Source organism: Pinus tabuliformis, chromosome 2_1, assembly GCF_031772625.1.
Source record: "Pinus tabuliformis cultivar Carrire ecotype Pingquan chromosome 2_1, CPIR1, whole genome shotgun sequence".
In the NCBI taxonomy this organism is placed as follows: Eukaryota; Viridiplantae; Streptophyta; class Pinopsida; order Pinales; family Pinaceae; genus Pinus; species Pinus tabuliformis.
The window spans coordinates 582,511,535-582,532,834 of NC_142299.1; positions in this window are offsets into that span (position 1 = coordinate 582,511,535).

Consider the following 21,300-nt stretch of genomic DNA (forward strand, 5'->3'; position numbering starts at 1 on the left):
ATAAAGGGTAGGTAAAAGATGTTTTGGAATGCACAAGGTTGCTAGCCCAAATGCACATTCATCATACTTATTTGCTAATTTCCCCTCATTATCCCTTCATTACTCATAAAAACTCTTTCCCTTCATTTTGACCTTTTATCCCTTTGTTTCACACATTTCCCTACACCTTATGCTTCGAAAAATCATTCCCCCTTCCCAAAACCCCTTTCCCTAGTGTGAAACACATTTCCATCACAAATAATACTTTCCCCCCATATTAATCTCTCTTTTCCCCTTAAAAACCCACAAAAAACCCTTTATCTTAAGTGTTTCCTAAAGTCTCGCTTTATAAATCCCTCAAGTTATAATTTCCTGACACCCTTTTTTAACCCACCAAGCCTTGGTGCAGTTAAAAAAACCCCGCCATATAACCCATGGTCCCACTTTTATTAAACCTGCTGCTTATATTTAAATCCCGTCATTATTTTGTTAATTAATTACAATTATTTGTAATTAAACCCTGGGCCCCGCCAACCACTTTCCCAACTCCATCCGTGCAACTCCACTGCGCGATATCCCTCCGATCTCCCACCCCCAGATCCAACAGCGCACAACTATATCATGCGGATTCATCGTTCGATAGTTAATGGCCCAAGAGCACGCGAGATTCATGGTTTTGGTCGAGCGTTGTTTGGCTACATGGCGGCACCAGGTTATATCGCGTGCTCGCGAAAAATACCGCCCACCATCCAAAAGCGGTGCGATATTGCATAAAACCACCTCCTCGCGTAAAATGAAACCACCCACTGTTCATTTATTAATCCCGCGCCCAAATTTAACCACTATTGGTTAAAAACCAAAAAAAGCCCCCTTAGAAGACCGACCTCCAACTGTCTCCTCCTGCTCGAAAGCCTCCTCCGACTGCTTCACTATGTATCCCTGGAAGCCCTATCATCCATTACTATGCGGTAAACCATCTAACCACACCTGCATAATGTGAAAAATCATAAAGTTTTTACAATATGAAATTCTGCCATTCCCTTACCTCTATTTAAAATGAATAAATGAAAAGCCTTTTCCAAACAGAATTGAGCCATCCACAATCCGGACTCCGTCCACAAACATCTTAGTTCAACAAAGCCATTGATTTTCTTCCCCGCACCGTCCACACACATCTTAGTTCAACAAAGCCATTGATTTTCTTCCCCGCATACCTATGCTTTATTAATGATTGTTTTATTTTGCAGGTGATTAGCAAAACGGGAGCTTGGACAAACAATTTTGATACTAGTTCCAAAACCTGTTTACTCCAAGATTTGTAAAGAAATGTATTCAAAGGCTTTATTCAGAAGGAAAAGACAATTATCACAAAGCAAGAAGAAATCATTTACACAGAGGCAGTAATGGTTAAAACATAAATAAATCCCATAAAGTAAAAAAGAAAAATATATATGTAGAATCCATCTTTTTACCCCTTACTTCACAAAACCCTATTAATATAAAGTTTTTGACTTTATATTAATTTCTCCCCACAAGCCTATACTACCTCTTCCCCCTACAAAGTCAACCAATGGCCCACCCCGCATTGAGAATTAAACCCCCCTCATTTTTATTTTCCTTGAGATTAGTAAAAACATTGGTTAAAATTCCATATCGTTCGCTCAGCTTATCTAACACTTAACACTCGAAAAGCAAGCGAGATTAGTGGTTTTCCTAGCCCATCTTTTTACTACATGGCAGCCCCATGTTATATCGCGTCCTCTAAAAAAATACCACCTACCACTCAAAAGCGGTGCGATAAACCATTAACTATTTTGGTTTTAAATCTTATAAATGTTATGGGAATATAGGGTGGATTAAGTTCAAGTGAAATACAAAGATATGAGAATGCGGTAATATTTCAGAGCTACGGGTGAAACCATGCTTGAGGTAAAATTATATAGCTACAAGACTAAGGTTGTGGAATGAGATTCAAAGGTAAAATGGTTTTAGCAACATATGAAATAAAATTCATGGATGCCATGAATTTATGAGAGAAACTAAAAGGGAAAATTTCACATGAAATTGATGAACATGAGAGCAAAGATAGCATTCATGTAAATGCATTTCACGATAAAAGATTAAGGTGAAATCAATTTAGAGGGGTAAAATCATGTTGCAGGTGAAAGTAAAAGAGTAAAGTGAAAATACTCTTCCAACCATACAAATCAACACATGGTTTTGCAAAACCATCCAGGTATTCTACAAGGGTAAAAGGATTTTACATACAAGAAAAAATGAATTTACAAAGGAATGAGTGATAAGAACAAAACTACACATGGTTTTGTGAATTCATGGAAAGAGAAAACAAAACCACGGATTGGAAAGAACACGTGGTTTTGTAGAAATTTGTCAGGCCAGGCAGTAACTCCTCAAGCCAAAAATGATTCGTATATTTTATTCCATTGGTAGGTCTTCATTATATACATGAGGGAGAGACTGTTCAGTTCATCTCCCATGACTGTTCATATTACTTATTTATCTATTTACATATATTCACCCAATCACAAGGATTAGGTGTCAACATTCCCCCCTTTAATCTGAAGGGATGTTGGTGAGTCCAAGCATCATTCTGAATCGTTCAAGCTTTTCTCTTCCAAGTGCTTTGGTGAAGATGTCTGCAATTTGCTCATTTGTGGAACAATGATGGAGATGGATTGTTTTGGCCTCAACATGATGTCGAATCAGATGATATTTAGTACTGATGTGCTTCGTTCGATCATGGAACTTTGGTTTCTTGGCCAACTTTATTGCAGAGGTATTGTCAATCATGAGTGGAGTTGATTGTACTTGTTTTACCTACAAATCTTCAAGAATTTTCTTGAACCACACAATTTCTTTTGTTGCTTCAGCTGTTGCCACGTATTCTGCTTCTGTTGTGGAATTTGCTGGAACTGATTGTTTGCGTGATCTTCAGGAGACAGCTCCTGATCCAAGACTCATAGCATATCCTGAAGTAGATACCCCAATTTCTTTGTCTCCATCGAAGTCTGAATCAGAGTATCCAATCAAGCTGAAGTCGTCCACCTGTGTATACTTGATTCCAAAGTCTTGAGTTCCCTTCAAGTACCTTAGAACTCTTTTTGCAGCAGACCAATGTCCCTCACAAGGCTTTTGCATAAACCTGGAGAGGATTCCAACAAAAAACGAAATGTCTGGTCTGGTAGTAGTTAGGTAGTTGAGACTTCCTACAAGCTGTCTATACTTTGTTGCATCCTCAAATTCTTTTCCTTCAATAGATGTGAGCTTTAAGTTTTGTTCCATTGGAGTAGTAAGAGGATTGCACTCTGTCATGCCAAACTTGTTCAACAGATCTCCAATGTATTTCTTTTGAGAAAGAAATATGGACTTCGGATGTTGGGTTACTTCAATGCCAAGATAGTAATGAACATAGCCCAAATCAGTCATTTCAAAACTTTTCCCCAATTCCTTCTTTATGGATGCAATGTAGCTTTCATTGTTCCCTGTCATCAAAAGATCATCTACATATACCACAAGATATACAACTTTTTTGCCAACTTTCTTGACAAATAAAGTTGCATCATCAAGATCATAATGTTTGAAATTGAGTTTCAGAAGATGCTCAGTTAGTTTTTCATACCAGGCTCGCGGTGCTTGTTTGAGGCCATACAAGGACTTCACCAGTTTGCATACTTTATGTTCATGTCCTTTCACAGCAAATCCTTCAGGCTGGGACATAAAAACATTCTCTTTTAGATCTCCATTTAAGAAAGCAGTTTTTACATCCATTTGATGGACTTTCCAACTGTTCTGAGCTGCTAGGGCAAAGAGTGTCCGGATGGTATCCCATTTTGTTGTGGGGGAAAAAGTCTCCTCATAATCAACCCCTTCCTTTTGTGCAAAACCTTTTGCCACAAGCCTAGCTTTGTGCTTGTCAAGTGAGCCATCAGCTTTATACTTGTTCTTGTAGACCCACTTGCAGCCAATTGGTTTGGTTCCTAATGGAGGATCAATCAGCTTCCAAGTGCCATTCTTTATGAGGGCATCATACTCCTTTTGCATTGCTTCTTTCCATTCATCATGAGAAGCAGCTTCTTTGAAGGAAGCTAGTTCAAAATCTGTAGACAAGTTCAATTCACAATCATAAGAAACATCCATATCAACAGGTGAATTAGAGTCATCCACATCACCTCCATTTTGCCGATTTGAATTTCTAGCTCCTGTCTTTCCAACCTCATCAGGATGAACACTTTCAAGTGTTTTTGTCAGCCACTTTGGGGGACCTTTTTCAGATGGTCCAGGCTGCTCCGTTGATTGAGTTGGGATTGAATCAAGATTGAGTCTCCCAATTCTATCAATCACATCACTTAAAGCATCATCCATTGTTGGAGTTTCATGCGGGGGAGAGTGTTCTTCAGAAGAAGATTCCACATGTTGATCTAGTATAGGAATCCCCCCTTCAAGATGTGGAATCTGATTATCAAATTCTTGAAATGATTTTGCTTTTGCGAATCTATCCAAGTGATCAAGTTGCCGCTCAACAACATTGTCAGTTTTGGATGATTCAAGAAAAATTACATCTCTAGATACAACAAACTTCTTATTTACTTCATCATAGAGGCGGTATGCTTTGGAGGCATTTGAATACCCCAGAAAGATACACTTACGACTTCTAGCACCAAGTTTGTTTCTATGTACCTTTGGTATCAAGGCATAACAGGTGGAACCAAATACCGTGAGATGCCTTATCGAAGGAACATGTCCATACCACATTTCATATGGAGTCTTGTTTCTTATTGCATTAGATGGACATCTATTCTTTATATATGCAGCACATAGAATAGCATCAACCCAAAACATTATCTTTACATTTTTGAAGAAGAGCATGGATCGTACCATATTTAAGATTGTCCAATTCATTCTTTCAGCTACACTATTCTGTTGGGGATTATAAGGCACAGTTGTTTGATGTTTGATCCCATGTTGGCGAAGATAATTTTCAAATTCATTTGATGTGTATTCTTTTCCATTATCAGTGCGCATAGACCCAATATGAGATTGTGCATCATTTTCAATCCATTTATGAAAATTCTTGAATGTTTGAAAAGCATCAGATTTGTTCTTCAATAAATAAACCCAACACATTCTGGTTTAGTCATCAATAAATGTCATGATATATTTATTTCCATTTGCAGAAGGAACAGGCATTGGACCACATAAATCTGAATGAATGAGTTCAAGTTTTCTATGTGCTCTTGAATGTGAATCATGAAAACACTGTTTGCTATGCTTTCCTAGAATGCAAGCATCACATTGCTTAAGTTTCCTAGGAATTGTAGGCAAACCAGCAACACCATTTTTCTTCAACAAGTGGAGACTGTCATAGTTCAAATGTCCAAATCTATCATGCCATAATAAACTTGATGGAAGTGTACCTTCTTCATGATGAGAATTGTATGAGAAATGTTGTGCATGAGCAGAGGTTCCTTGCAGCTTGAGAATCCTTTCTTCTTCTATTCCCCTCATGACAAGTGAGTGGTCAGATGCTTTTCTTACCTCAAGCTTGCCATCAAACATATGAATGGAATGACCTTGTTGGCAGATGTGGACCAAGGACAACAAGTTTCTCTTGAGCTGTGGGAGATATAGAACATGATGCAGAAGAAAGTCTGGAAGACCAGGCAGTTTAAGCCTGATTGTGCCAAGCCCTGATGGCTTGATTTTTTATTGGTTTGCAAAGTATACTGCTCCATCAACATTGTCAGTAAATTCTTCAAAAAAATCTTTTCTATGAGTCATGTGGCAGGTTTCTCCTGAATCAAGCAACGAATCATTTTTCCAAGAAGCAAGTGAAGCATTAAATAAATTTCATTTACTCCAATGTTACATTATGCCACAACATAGTGAGCGGATTCAGGTGCTTTACCTTTGTCTGTATCATCAGTTTTACCTTTCTGTTGGTTTCTTTTCTGCTCAATTTTGTCCCATGGTAGCTTGCATGTAGAGGCATCATGTGATCCATTTCTTTTGCAGTGAATGCAGTGCAAATCTGCCTTTTCTCCTTGAGAATGTGTGCCCCCCCTGCCTCTGAAATATCTTCCTCTTCCTCTTTGACCACCTCTTCCTCTTGTAGAATCTTGAGCAGGATGCTTTTCTTTATGAGCAAGGCACATAGCCTCTTCAGAAGATTCAGGGGCTGTCTTCTTTCCAAAAGCTTTCTCTCTTTTAGAAAACTTTTTCACAAGAGAGTCAAAGGTGATATCTTTGAGATTTCCATTTACTTGCAATGATTCAAGATAATTGGACTAAGTAGGATAAAGTGCCTTGAGAAAAGCGATAAGAGGAATATCCAATTCAACCTTAGTGGATTTGATATCATGCATTATAGACTTTACTTCAGATGCAAGAGCAAGAGGATCATTATTTTGCAGTTCAAGAGTGAAGAGTTTAATCATGAGTTGAACAACTTCAAGTGCAGAATGTGAGTCATAGAGTTCTTTCAGCTTTTGTAAGGCTTCAAAGGCACTTGAATATGATGAAATATGGTGACTCACCTCTTCATTTACAGATGCTGCGATTAATGAATAAGCTTTGTTGTTCTTGTTTTCCCAAATGACGAGCTCTTTGTCTGAAGTAGGCTATACCGGTTCATTGTCTCCGTCTCTGACACACACTCCTTTCCACAACTCATTGAAAATGAGGGTGTGTTTTATCATCCGGGACCATTCAGGATAGTTCTCCTTGCCAGTGAGAACTATTCCTACCATGGATATGATTGAATGCATACTGTGACAAAAAAAACTCCTGCTGCAAAATTTTACTCTTAATGGGAAAGAAAAATATAATGTCAATACACAAAATTCTATAAATATACAAAACTATACAGTGCATTCAACTGAACAATGCTCTGAATTGGACACAAAACTTTATAGGGCATTCAACTGGATAGCGCTCCAATCAGAGGTATGTTTGCATCTCTTGTCCTTGCTGCCGATACGACCTCTTTTACCAGATCCGTAAGATCTTCACTTCACCTTTTAACATAAGGCTTGTACCGAGCAGGTCGCGGGTTCATACTTCATCTTTTGATGATGATCTGTCTTGGTGAAAAAAACGCAGTAACAAGGGGCAGTGAGCATGGATTATAAGGCGCAATTGACACTGCGGGCTAGTGCACCATGGTGCCTCCACATAGGAGCTCGGAACCCCGATGCTGGTATCAAAGAAATTGACCCTTGTGGGCTCTTCCACCAGTGCTAACAGTAAAACACTGCACTGTTAAAGGTGAGGTCGTGGGTTTACCCGCATGGCGCAGTGGTAACACGACTTGGGTATCCCTCTTTCGCCCCTCAGATAAGAACCGATAGACCAGAAACGCAACGCCAAGCTCATTCGGATGGTGGAGGTGGAGAGTTGCAGCCCAAGACGCAAATGATTTTGAAGGCGAAGACAAGGAGGAATACGGGATGAGAGATGTTTGCAAAGAAGCTTTGCTATCACAGAAGCTTAATCAAACTTCTCTAGAAGTTATTTTGGACAACCAGTTGAAATCCATGCGAGCAGATACTGAAGCTAATCAACACAATTGACACCTGAAACGCCAGCTTCATGATAAGAAAAAATCTTTGAACAAATACAAAAATGAACTTGCGGTTATGCAATTGGAGCTCTGGGCTCTCGTGAGTCTTCTCAGGTAAAAGAAATGATAGCAGGTCAAACGTTCAGGCCACTGCGTGGAGCAGGTCATCATTTCATGCTGATAACAGTTTAGGCTACTGCGTGGAGCAGGTCATCAAGCTACACAAATAGCAATTGGGACAGACATTAGATAGGGAAAATGGTAGTATGGACAACGCTTTTGAATGGAGAGAGGAGGAGCAGAATAGGGAGTTACAAAGGACATAAAAGCTAAAAAAGGAGTTGGCTCTGATACCATGTCAGGCCAGGCAGTAACTCCTCAAGGCAAAAATGATTCGTATATTTTATTCCATCAGGTAGGTCTTCATTATATACATGAGGGAGAGACTGTTAAGTTCATCTCCCGATGACTGTTCATATTACTTATTTATCTATTTACATATATTCACCAAATCACAAGGATTAGGTGTCAACAAAATTTAATTATAAATTTCATTTAAAATATTTTGGAAATATTATTCAAATATATATTATTATATATTTTCCAAAATATTTTGTGACACTAATGGATGATAAAACAGTAGGGCAGTCACAGGATCAGCCATGAGTGAGGGAAGTCTCAGATTATCAAGTCAAAGGATCAACAAGTAGTTGAGTGAATTACTAAGAAAAAGAGAGATACATTTGCATCTGCTAGTTCATTTGCCAGCACAGCCACAAATTTGGGTCCACATCCTACATGCTCCCACTTCCACACCAACAACATTTGCACAACACATTCCACCAGAACTATTAATATGCAGCGGTTAAAGATTTATATTTCATCTATAGTCTAAAATTGTCCTGTCTGTTAGAGACAACATTTATTGTAAACAGTTTGTAAATTTTGTATAAATACTTCTACTTTTGAAGTATTAGGGGTATTGCTAGACATTTGTAGAGTTGTATTGATCAGAAACCTAAGGGTTATTGTACTAATTTTTCAAGTCAGCAGACTGGACTGAGTAATAAAAAGATTGCATTACAAGATTCATGTGTTGAGATATTACAGTGAAGTATTTTCTTTGTCAAATTTTTTATCTTCTTATGTATTACACAAACTTACATGTTATCTAAAGTGAATGAATTAACTGGGAATTTATCTCAGAATTTAAGTACACTCTGTTTTGAACAGTTGATCATTTCTATGTTTTCTTCTGATATCTGGATTTGAGAATCCTTAATTGCTCTCCCATCCGGGTTGACCTCTTTCACTTATTTCATTATCTAGCTTAAGGAACCCTTTATTTCTCCTTGGATCCGATTGAAACCAACTTCATCATTCCAGTGTTAAGACCTAAAATTACTCAGCTACCTTGCCCTATAGACACTAGTTTTAGAACTTGCTCTAGTCCTATTTGTCTTGACACTTGACCCCATAGCCCAATGGGAAAATACATCTAAGTCAGTGATCTCACCACCAAATACAAATCAAAACCCAAGTACAATCATAACTAGCCTAAAATAAAATAACTAAAACAAAGTTAAATCATAAAGAGAGAGCCCTCTCTGAGAATTAGGAAGTCTAGATCCTAATCTCCAAAGTAGTTTTGTGGTTACCTCTAATCATTTATTTCATAACAACTCTAGAGAAATATTGGAGTGATAACAGTATGGTCTTAAGAAAGCACCCTGTCCTTGGTACACCAGGATCGATAACTATCTCATCAATTTGGGCTTCACCAAAAGTGAAGCGAATGCAAACCTCTATCACATTTTGGTAGAAGGTAAATTGTTGATTATTGTGTTATATGTTGATGACTTGATTTTGACTGGTAATGAGCAGATGATCAAATCTTGCAATGAGGACCTTGGAAGAGAGTTTGAGATGGAGAACATGGGCCTCATGCACTACTTCCTTGGATTGGAAGTATGGAAAGGTGATGGGGAACTGTTTGTGTCTTAGGGAAAGTATGCCAACGAGATACTTCAGAGGTTTCGCATGGACATGTGCAAACCCATGGAGACTCCTCTAGTGGACCACTGGAGGAAAGAGGATGCCACTTCTGGTGAGGAATTGGATGCGACTATTTAACGACAATTAGTGAGTTCACTCATGTATCTTGTGAACACATGACCAAATATGTGCTTTGCAGTCAACCACATGAGCCAAGCTATGGTTAGGCCAACCAAACTATTTTGAAGGGCAACTAAGTATTTTCTATGGTACCTCAGAGGCACTACCTAGTTTTGACTTTGGTACAGGCTGACAGAGGGATTGAAGTTGCATGGCTTCACAGATGCAGAATGGGTGGGGAGTCCATTAGACCGAAAGAGTAGATCAGGTGGAATTTTCAGTGTTGGGTCTTGTTGTGCTATTCAACAACCCCCATTTATTAATGTTAGTAGTTAATATTACATTAATAAATGGGGACCCTTTAAAAAATCTATCCAAAAAACAAACTTAGCATTTAGGTATTTCTTTTATTTTTGGAATAAAGCAAGATATCAATCAAACCACCTCTTTTGTAAAGAACTACTAAATGCTTACCTTCCCACATACAACATGATTAAGCATCAACAAAAGACCTTTCTAACCCTCCAAATCAAGTAAAAATGGTTGAAAAAGGACTCTATGCTCGAAACTATCATATTTATGACATAAACTAAGTCCTTAAGCTTTTTCTTCAAAAGCTGAGTCTCACATCACATGTCGCCATTCATAAAGGACCTGCCTTAAAAAGGTTATGTCGAAACATGTGAGATGCGAAATTGTGATGGCATTATAAACTTTATTGCATCGCATTTTGAGCATTCAAAGGAACACCACAAACTTACCATAAGCTGATATTGCGAAACGCGATCAAGACGTGGACCTAATCCTTAAATGTATCACAAACAAATGTTTTAGGTCTGCCACTTATTAAAAAGGGTCTTTTACATAAATAAACCTAGCAAGTAGCTATGTTTTGAAATTATAAGCGAGAAACTGGCGTCTCGCATCTCGCAAAAACAAAACAGAAGGTAAGAAAAGCAAAAGGGAATAATGCGATATTGCGATTTGCGATATTGCTTCGCAAATCGCAAAATCGCCATTATCGCAGTTCAAAAGCTCACCACCCTAGAAGTTTTCTTCCCGATTTGCGATGAAGACATTTATGAGCATTAAAGCTAAGGGACAACGAAACATTAGTGGGCATTTAGTAAGAGATAATTGCATTTATGTGTGAAAAACCATTTAGCGTGATATGATATCTTCTTACGTGCATGTGAAAAGTCATTTAGCGTGATATGATATCTACCATGGAATCAGAGAAGTCATCACAAAATGGGAAAAACAAAAGCAGGGAGTCGGTAAAGGATACAACCCAAGCTACACAGAAAATAGCTGAAGAAACTTTAGCCAGCAAACAGGCTGAAATCCATGCTGCCTCCACATAGCCAATAAAAACCCTGGTAATTGATTTATAGGAAGAATGGGACAATTTTAATAAAAATCTCAACACATATAAACAAACGCCAAAGTTGCAAACTCCACAACAGAAAACAACTCAGGAAATTATAGCAGAGGAGACTGTAAATACTCAAGAGGTAGAACAAATCCCTGTTACCCCCACCTCTGAAATTGTTTTGAGAATAGAGGAGATTCCCCCTCTAGATGTGTTTTATAGCCCACAACATAAGGCCATTGTTAAAAGACAAAGGAAGAAAAGGAAGTTGGACTCTACAGCTACTATTACTCCTGATAATGAACTGATGGATGTTCTCTGGAAAGACTCACCCGTCAACCTGTCCGCCAATCTTACTAGACTCTCACAGTTTGCAGATGCCTACACTACAACGACCATCGACAAAGCAACAAAGGTGCAAATGTTGCTTGAAGAAAAAGAAGATAAAATTTTGACGCTTGAACAAAAATTACAGCAAGCAAAATCTGACCAACAAGCAGAGATACAATTAGCTAAGCTACAATGGGAATTCGAGCAGATGCAAATAGAACATCAAACTAGCTTAGCAGAGAAGGAAACAAAAATACAAGGAATAACTTATCTACACAAAGATGATCCAAAAATTGATTAGTTTGTTACTGAAGCACTCAGCCTTAACTCCCAGCTGATGCACCAAAAAGAACTATTATGCCAGAAGATTTCGCAATGGAACTCTTATTGCAAAACGAATGACAAATTAGCAAGTCAAGTCATGGAAATGAGACTTGAATATGATGAAATCTTTAAAAAAGTCTCTGACTTCATCACCTGGAAAAATACAGAAGATGGGAGAAAAGCCGACTTACCTAAACTAGAAGAGTCGCATAAAGAAATCTCATTTGTGAACTAGGATTCTCGGCTTAAAGGGGCAGAAAAGGCAACAACAGACATGACAGCAGCAAAAAACAGTGTCATAGAAAATGTCAATGAAAATTTACATAGTGCCAACCTTGTGGCAGAATCCATTCCAGGTTTTCTTCCTAATGCGAAACAGCTTGAACTACAGTGGAAACAGGAAACAGAAGAAAAAGTAGAAGTAATAAGGAAAATGACTAGGTTAAACTGGGAAGCATATTGGCAACATTTGGTAAAACCTCACAGCCAATGGATGACCCTGCGATGCCTAACCACTTCTACGGAGAAAATGGCACCAACACTGACCGATGTCGTATTCACTAGACAGTTGAAAGTTGAAGTCGGCCAACCAACACAGCTCAAGCCCATGATGGACATTTGCGATCTGAAGGATCAAATGCAGGATAGCTAGTCACCATGTTCATTTCTATTTTGATTTTATTTTTGCATAATTTGAGGCAGGTCGTTTAAACCTCCTCAACTATTTTTGTAATAATCTATTTTTAGTTTTATAGTTTAAGTATTTAAACCCCTCTCATGCATTTAGAGAAGGGTCCAAATTTTTTATCATAAACAATATTCAAAACATGCACTTTTGTCCCTTTGAAGAAGTTCTGGTGAAGTTAATGGAACATGATTATCTGATTTAGCATCTTCTATTGAAATTGCACGTTTGTACTCTTAGATGGTGTTGAATGGACTGAAAGTAGATCAATATTGCTGAAGCACATGAGTAGGACGTATTATAAATGGTACTTTTATCTCATTGTTCTTTTCACTTATGTATGAAGCAATGATTTCTTTTCAAGTTATTTATGTATGAAAGTCTGAATCTTGGTTGCCATTATTGCACTTCTGTATGATGATGATCTATATTTTATGTTGAATAAATGAATAATTCCTTATGTGATATATCTTTCACAATCGTTTCGGCTAACTTTTTATACGAAACGATTATTGTTAAAACGAATTCATTTCTCATCGTAGTTGAATGATTTTTATTATCAATTGCTTTTAGACATTATTGTAGATCGCATACATCAATTTACTTGCGGGCATAGTTATAATTAGATAGTGTCTAAATTAGTGTAAAATGCATGTGATTATTAGTTTATATTAGATTACTTCTAGCTTAAACATTACTCCAAAACATCACATATCACCCCATTAGCACAATCATTAAATAGATTGGGAAACTGGTCCCATTAACCCCAGTCGGAGCCACTACTCCAAACGGAAAAGGAGTTGCCAACCAAGGTCTGGACCGGGTGGTTTTCCCCCATGTTGAAGCAACAATTTCCGAGGTTTCAACATTTTGGTGCTAGAAGGAGGGCCTGACTGTGAATGGCAAGTAAATCCAAATCAACAGGGAATTCTAAGCATAAAACTCCCTCACCATCACCTCCAACTTCTCGAAAGTCTTCCAAATCCCCTATTCCTAAGTGAGAAGTTGCACAGAAAATTACACAACCTATTGTTGAAATCCCAAACAAGCCAAATCATTCTTCTTCCACCAAAGCCCCTGAAGTTTAATCTTTGATTCATAAATTACCAGGTATTTTTCTATCTCAAGAAGAATCTAAGTTATCACAAGATAGTGTTACCTCTGAGTTTACCCCATCTCAACGATTAACTAGAGCACAGAGTGAAAAGCTTGAAATACCTTTATTCAAATTTCCTCTACCAAGCCGTAAGAAAGCTAAGAAAACACCATCCGAATCTCACAACGAGGTTCTTTCATCATCTTCATTCATTCCATCTATACCATCACAAGATCAATCATCTGCCCCACCACTCTAGATCATGATTCACACAGGTACAGGAACTACATCTTCCTCTGCCTAATCACCTTCAACCACTGCTACACCCTCCCCTACTCACATACTAGCAATGGTACAAAGTCCTCCAAGGCCATGGACAAACCCAACAACTGTTAGGATGGCTGGGCCTTTACATCAATTTCCAGCGCATCCAGAGAAATGGTTGCCCAAATTCAATCCTGATAATGGCCTATTAGCCGAGGAACATATAAACAATTTCATGTTGTCTGTTAACTTGAATGAAGTAGTGGAAGAAGATGCAGTTGTAAGATTATTCCCATATACTTTATAGGGAGTAGCAGGATCATGGTACTTTTCATTACCATCAGGTTCTATTAATGGTTGGGATGCTTTCCAAGAGCAATTTTTAACTAAATTTGGAGATGATAGATCTATAGCTACCCTAATCAATGATATTTCCAATTTGAAAGCCGAACCGAAAGAACCCATTGAGGACTTCAACTCTCGCTTCAATAAATTATTGAATAAGATACCAACGACGTCTAAGCCTAGTGATGAGGTCCAAAATGAGTGGTATATTTCTTCTCTACCGTTAAACACAACTATATTCGTTGATAGAGCTTCCAAACCAACTTTAGCCGAAAATATGAAAGAGGCAACAGCTGTGGAAAAACGCATTCTAGCTATAGAAAAGGAAAACGCATTAGAAGAACGAAAATTTGAGAAAGTAACCTGTAGGGACGACTCTAAGAAGAAACCACCAAAAGATCCTTTTGATCTTGAAGGGTTACAAAAAGTCCTCAAAACCATGTCTAACGAAATGGTTGATACTAAAAAACAGGTAGCAGAGACTTCCTCTAAAAAACCTTTTAGACCATTTAAATGGAATTCCCATGCTGATCCTAACCATCTAAGTGCTATATCAAATGCTGAATCAGATGGAGAGGAGGACGAATTTTGAACAAACGAAGAAAAAACGGACGATGAAGAAGTGGCAAAATTACAAGGAATGTGGGATTTTATCCTTCCCAATGAAGAAACTCAAGAAGCATTACTTGTCACTACCAAAATTAAAGACCCTGTTGAATTGTCACAAAAAAATTCCAAGCAAGAGGCTTCAATGCCACCTCCCAGGGACAAAGTAACCGGTAAGATGTCTTGAAAAATCTGAGGTAGAGAAGGTGTTGTAGGAACTTCATGATGTACCAGCTGGTGGTCACTTTGGAGGGGATACTACAACACATAAAATCCTGTATTCCGGCTATCACTGGACAACACTATTCAAAGATGCACACGGTTATGTAAGGAAATGTAAGATTTGTCAAACAACTGTTGGAAGACAGAGGAAACCTGCGTTACCATTACAACCATTCAACATTGACCAACCATTCGAACAATGGGGATTGGATGTAATAGGTGAGATCGTTCCTGATTCTTCTAAGTAGCATAGATATATCCTTACAGCCACTGATTATTTCACCAAATGGGTAGAAGAAATTCCACTCAAGGTAGCTTATATATCAATTTATCATCACCAGGTTTAGCCTACTATCTGCCTTGATGTTTGATAATGCATCTTATTTTTCAGGCAATGCTATGACAGAGTTTTCTCTTAAAAGAGGTTTTAAGCTTAAGTATTCTACTAATTATTATCCACAAGGAAATGGGTTAGCCGAATCCACAAACAAAAATCTCATCAAGATTATTAAATGAACTGTTGACCAAAGCCAAAAGAACTGGAATAAGTCTTTAGTGTTTGCTCTAAGGGCAGATCGAATAACTCAGAAAGCCTCCATTGGCACTTTTGTTTTTAATTTGGTTTATGGGAAAGAAGCAGTCTTGCCAACAAATGTAGCTATTCCCTCCTTAGCCTTAGTTCAATTCATTGAAGAAACTCCTTCCTCATCTATGTAGGTTAGACAATTACAAATCCTTAAGCTCGAAGAGGAAAGAGAAAAGGCCAGGATCACACATGCACATCATCAACAGTTAGTCAAAGCCTCCTTTGATTCAAATTCTGTAACTTCAAAATCTTTTCAACTCGGAGACCTAGTATTGAAATGGGATAAAGCCCACGAAGAGAAAGGTAAGCATACCAAGTTCCAACAAATGTGGCTTGGCCCATTTCAGATTGTGGAACAAATAGGCCCATCAACTTTTCTGTTACAAGATTTATCAGGTAAGAGAGAATCTCTACCTGTTAATGGGCAGGTTCTAAAGAAATACTTTCCATAGAAGATGATCTCTTCTGTTCACTGTATATTATTGCCTTTAGTTAAAAAATTTTCTAGAAAGAATAATACGAGTTGAAGAGCATTTACTTTTGGTTTTACAAAGGATAGTCTCTTTTTAATTTTGACTTTTCACTTGTGTAAGTAAAGATTGTTATGGAAGTAATCTTCACATATGAAATATATAGTTAAGTTCTATTGCTCTTAAACTGCCTGTTTTCTACCTAAATTATCTGATTTTTGATGAAACTTAGCTTTAGAAAGAAATTTTTCCTTTACATCAGTCAAGAAAAGTATCAATAACAAAGCAAAGTCCCTCTGCAGAAAAGCATCTTTAAAACTCTACAATTGTCGTCCAGAAGCTCTTAAGGAGCCAATGATTCTCCCCACTTAATCAGCTTTCATTTTTAGAGTGTAATTCTAAAATATACTTAAACTTAAAGGATAAGAGGTCTCATTAAGAGCCAGCTTACCATGATCATAATATTATAACTAACTGACATTACCAATACTGCATATCAAAACAGGGTAATGGCTTAAGATTATATTAATCAAAAGACAAGGGGTCTCATCAAGAGCCAGCTTGTTCAGTTAAGTTACAAATCAAGTGAATGGCATTGTCAATTTTGGTCACCAAACCAAGGCATTGTCCTTTAAGAGATAAAAGATGAAGAGTTGAAGGAAGAATGAATTACTTCAGAAAATAAAGAAAGCAATAAGTATAATTACGAGCTTATCTTTAAAATTGCATTCTGATTTAAGTGAGATACTGAATCATTGTTGGTTAAAAGGTAACCCTGTCGAGGCTATGAACACCTGTTGGTAGCAGAGGCTCTACCTACGACAACTGAGTATACCAAAAACTGATCTGAGGAGAGACTCCTTGCTTTTATCTTTAAAAAACAAAGTAATGACTGATGTAGACAAAGTGACTTTCTTATGAGAAAAGAATAATCAAAAGAACGATAGTTAAGTAGATGTTGTTTTATTGATAATGAGCAGTATTACTTACCTTATATTCCATGTAACTTACTTTAGTTTCAAAAACTATCCTTATTTTGGAAGTCTTAAAAATTTCAAAAAACTCTCAGAGATAACTAGTTCTTTCAAGTGAATTGCCAATTATTGTGCTATTCAACAACCCCCCATTTATTAATGGTAGTAGTTAATATTACGTTAATAAATGGGGACCCTTTAAAAAATCTATCCAAAAAACAAACTTAGCATTTAGGCATTTCTTTTATTTTTGGAATAAAGCAAGATATCAATCAAACCCCCTCTTTTCTAAAGAACTACTAAATGCTTACCTTCCCACATACAACATGATTAAGCATCATCAAAAGACCTTTCTAACCCTCCAAATCAAGTAAAAATGATTGAAAAAGGACTCTATGCTCGAAACTATCATATTTCTGACATAAACTAAGTCCTTAAGCTTTTTCTTCAAAAGCTGAGTCTCGCATCGCATGTCGCCATTCATAAAGGACCCACCTTAAAAAGGTTATCTCGAAACATGCGAGATGCGAAATTGCGATGGCATTATAACCTTTATCGCATCGCATTTCGAGCATTCAAAGGAACACCACAAACTTACCATCAACCGATATTGCAAAACGTGATCAAGACCTAGACCCACTCCTTAAATGTATCACAAACAAATGTTTTAGGTCCGCCACTCATTAAAAAGGGTCTTTTACATAGAAAAACCTAGCAAGTAGCTACGTTTTGAAATGATAAGTGAGAAACTCGCATCTCGTATCTCGTAGAAACACAACAGAAGGTAAGAAAAGCTAAAAGGAATAATTCAATATTGCAATCTGCGACATTGCTTCGCAAATCGCAAAATCGCCATTATCGCAATTCAAATGCTCGCCACCCTAGAATCTTTCTTCCCAATTTACGATGCAGACATTTATGAGCATTAAAGCTAAGGGATAACAAAGCATTAGTGGGCATTTAGTAAGAGATAACTGCATTTATGTGTGAAAATCCATTTAGCATGATATGATATCTTCTTACGTGTGTTCGAATAAAACTCATTTTATCACCTTTACAAGTTATCTGCATTATTTCATTTTACGTTCATTATCATCTTTGTGTATCTGATAGTTGTTGTTCTTCACTTTCAGGGAAAATCCACAGAGCAAATCGTTGAAAGCAATGGTGAATAAAGGCAAGGCAGTCATCTCTGAGAAGTTAGAAATGACTCCTCTGTTTACGGATACTACATGCAACAGAGAGGGAGGAAACTCTACATGGGAAGCCATGTATAATATATTGGAGGAAGAGCAACCAAGGATTTTGGAAACAAAGATTACAGTTGACGAACGTGATTCCTCAGACGCTTCCATGTTAAAGACAACATGCTCATTTTTGCACCACATAGCCGCACGCCCGAAGATAATCCCTTATATCGACATGGTTAAATGGGTTATTAATGAAGCTGACATCTCAGACAGAGAATTCAAGACAAGAAGCCAAGAGGTTATGGGATCTTTTACCCCAGACAACCTACGGCTTATGTACCACCTACCAGAGCCACAAGTCATCTACAATAGGCAGTTCGTCAAGAATTTTGCCAAAGCGAACGACGACCTAGCAGACTACACCCAGACCTGGTCAAACAATGAGGACAAAATCAAGAAAGACAAAAACAGTATGTATACTACTTCATTTATTTTTCCCCCTAATAGTTTTGCAGCGGCCATGCTATGTAGACTATGGCAAACCCAATAGTACTAAATTCTCCCAAGAGTGGTTGTCATTAATAGATGCAGACGTTAACGCAACTGTAATGAATTGGGCACAAAGTTTGTCTGACAATTTAGCAAGAACAATTATCGAGTATAGAAGGAAAAGAAGTGTTGCTTCGAGGGTTTACCCTCCATTTTTTATGAGCGCCTATGTAATGGATGAAATTTGTTTTGGTTCGAAATTCCCTATCATGGGATGGAAGTGGATTGTTCAAAATCCACTTCTTATTCACATATACCATAAGGACATGTGGGAATCCAACTTTCAACCACATTTTTCAAGATTTGTCATGGAGTTATGCTCCCTATTCACAAGCGACTTTATAACCGAGATGCCCCCAGGTTTTCCCAAGAAGCTGAAGTAGATATCCTCCCAATGGCCAGATGGTTTAGGGAGGAGACATTTACATATATCAGGGTATTTTGCAGCATCACCTCCCCCCATGTCCTCCCATACTATGTTCCGGACAAATTGATGGCTAGAGAGATAGCCTATCAAACAGCTAGTGAGGGAGGGATGAGCAAGACATTAAAGGAATCAAAAAAGGCCATCTGGCCTACATTCCCTTTACAGTGTGGAGCATTTGCATTACACAACCTAGGGCATGCATTTAAAGAAGCAGAGAATATGTTATCTCTGCAATTACCTAAATTCCCTGGAAGGCAATATGACCCGTTCGGCACTGTCAAATATTTTACCACTATGGTAAAAATAAAAGTATTCAGTAATGAGGAAGATGCCTTTGATGACATCTTTTTGCAGAAAAACACCTTCACAGAGGTGAAGCATATGGCACAATTAATTTTTGACCGTGAAGACCTTGAAAACTTTTACAGCTACAGAGAAAGGAGGTTATCAAAGGTCCCATTGGACCAATTATTGATTGAACCAATAAGGGAGCCTACTCCCAGTGTAAGTATAGAAGGTGACTCCAAAGAAAATTCTAAAACCAATTTTGGAGCAGAATCCCAAGAGAAATCTACCAGGGAATCAGAGAAGTCATCACAAAATGGGAAAAGCAGAAGTAGGGAGTCAGTAAAGGATACAACCCAATCTACACAGAAGATAGTTGAAGAAACTTCAGCCAACAAACAGGCTGAAATCCATGCCGCCTCCACACAGCCAATAAAACCCCTGGTAATTGATTTAGAGGAAGAATGGGACAATTTTAATAAAAGGCTCAACACAGAGGAACAAACACCAGAGTTGCAAACTCCACAACAGAAAACAACTCAGGAAATTATAGCAAAGGAGACTGTAAATACTCAAGAGGTAGAACACATCCCTGTTACCCCCACCTCTGAAATTGTTTTGAGAATAGAGGAGATTCCCCCTCTAGATGTGTTTTATAGCCCACAACATAAGGCCATTGTTAAAAGACAAAGGAAGAAAAGGAAGTTGGACTCTACAACTGCTATTACCCTTGATAATGAACCGATGGATGTTCTCTGGAAAGACTCACCCATCGACCCGTTCGCCAATCTTACTAGACTCTCACAGTTTGCAGGTGCCTACGCTACAACGACCATCGAAAAAGAAATAGAGGTGCAAATGTTGCTTAAAGAAAAAGAAGATAAAATTTTGTCGCTTGAACAACAATTACAGCAAGCAAAATCTGACCAGCAGGTAGAGATACAGTTAGCTAAGCTACAACGGGAATTCGAGCAGATGAAAATAGAACATCAAACCAGCTTAGTAGAGAAGGAAGCACAAATACAGGGAATAATTGATCTACACAAATATGATCCAAAAATTGATCAGTTTGTTACTGAAGCACTCGGCCTTAACTCCCAGCTGATGCACCAAAAAGAACTATTATGCCAGAAGATTTCGCAATGGAACTCTTATTGCGAAACAAGCGACAAATTGACAAGTCAAGTCATGGAAATGAGACTTGAATATGATGAAATCTTTAAAAAGGTCTCCGACTTCATCACCTAGCAGAATACAGAAGATGGGAGAAAAGCCGACTTACCTAAACTAGAAGAGTCGCATAAAGAAATCTTATTTGCAAACTGGGATTCTCGGCTTAAAGAGGCAGAAAAGGCAACAACAGACACGGTAGTAGCAGCAAACAGTGTCATAGAAAATGTCAATGAAAATTTACATAGTTCCAACCTTGTGGCAGAATCCATTCCAGGTTTTCTTCCTAATGCGAAACAACTTGAACTACAGTGGAAACAAGCAACAGAAGAAAAAGTAGAAGTAATAAGGCAAACAACCAGGTTAAACTGGGAAGCATATTGGCGACATTTGGTAAAACCTCACAGCCAGTGGATGACCCTACGATGCCTAACCACTTCTACGGAGAAAATGGCGCCAACACTGACCGATGTCATATTCACTAGATAGTTGAAAGTTGAAGTCGGCCAACCAACATAGCTCAAACCCATGATGGACATTTGCGATCCAAAGGATCAAATGTAGGATAGCTAGTCACCATGTTCATTTCTATTTTGATTTTGTTTTTGCATAATTTGAGGCATGTCATTTAAACCTCCTCAACTATTTTTGTAATAATCTATTTTTAGTTTTATAGCTTAAGTATTTAAACCCCTCTTATGCATTTAGAGAAGGGTCCAGAAATTTTATCAG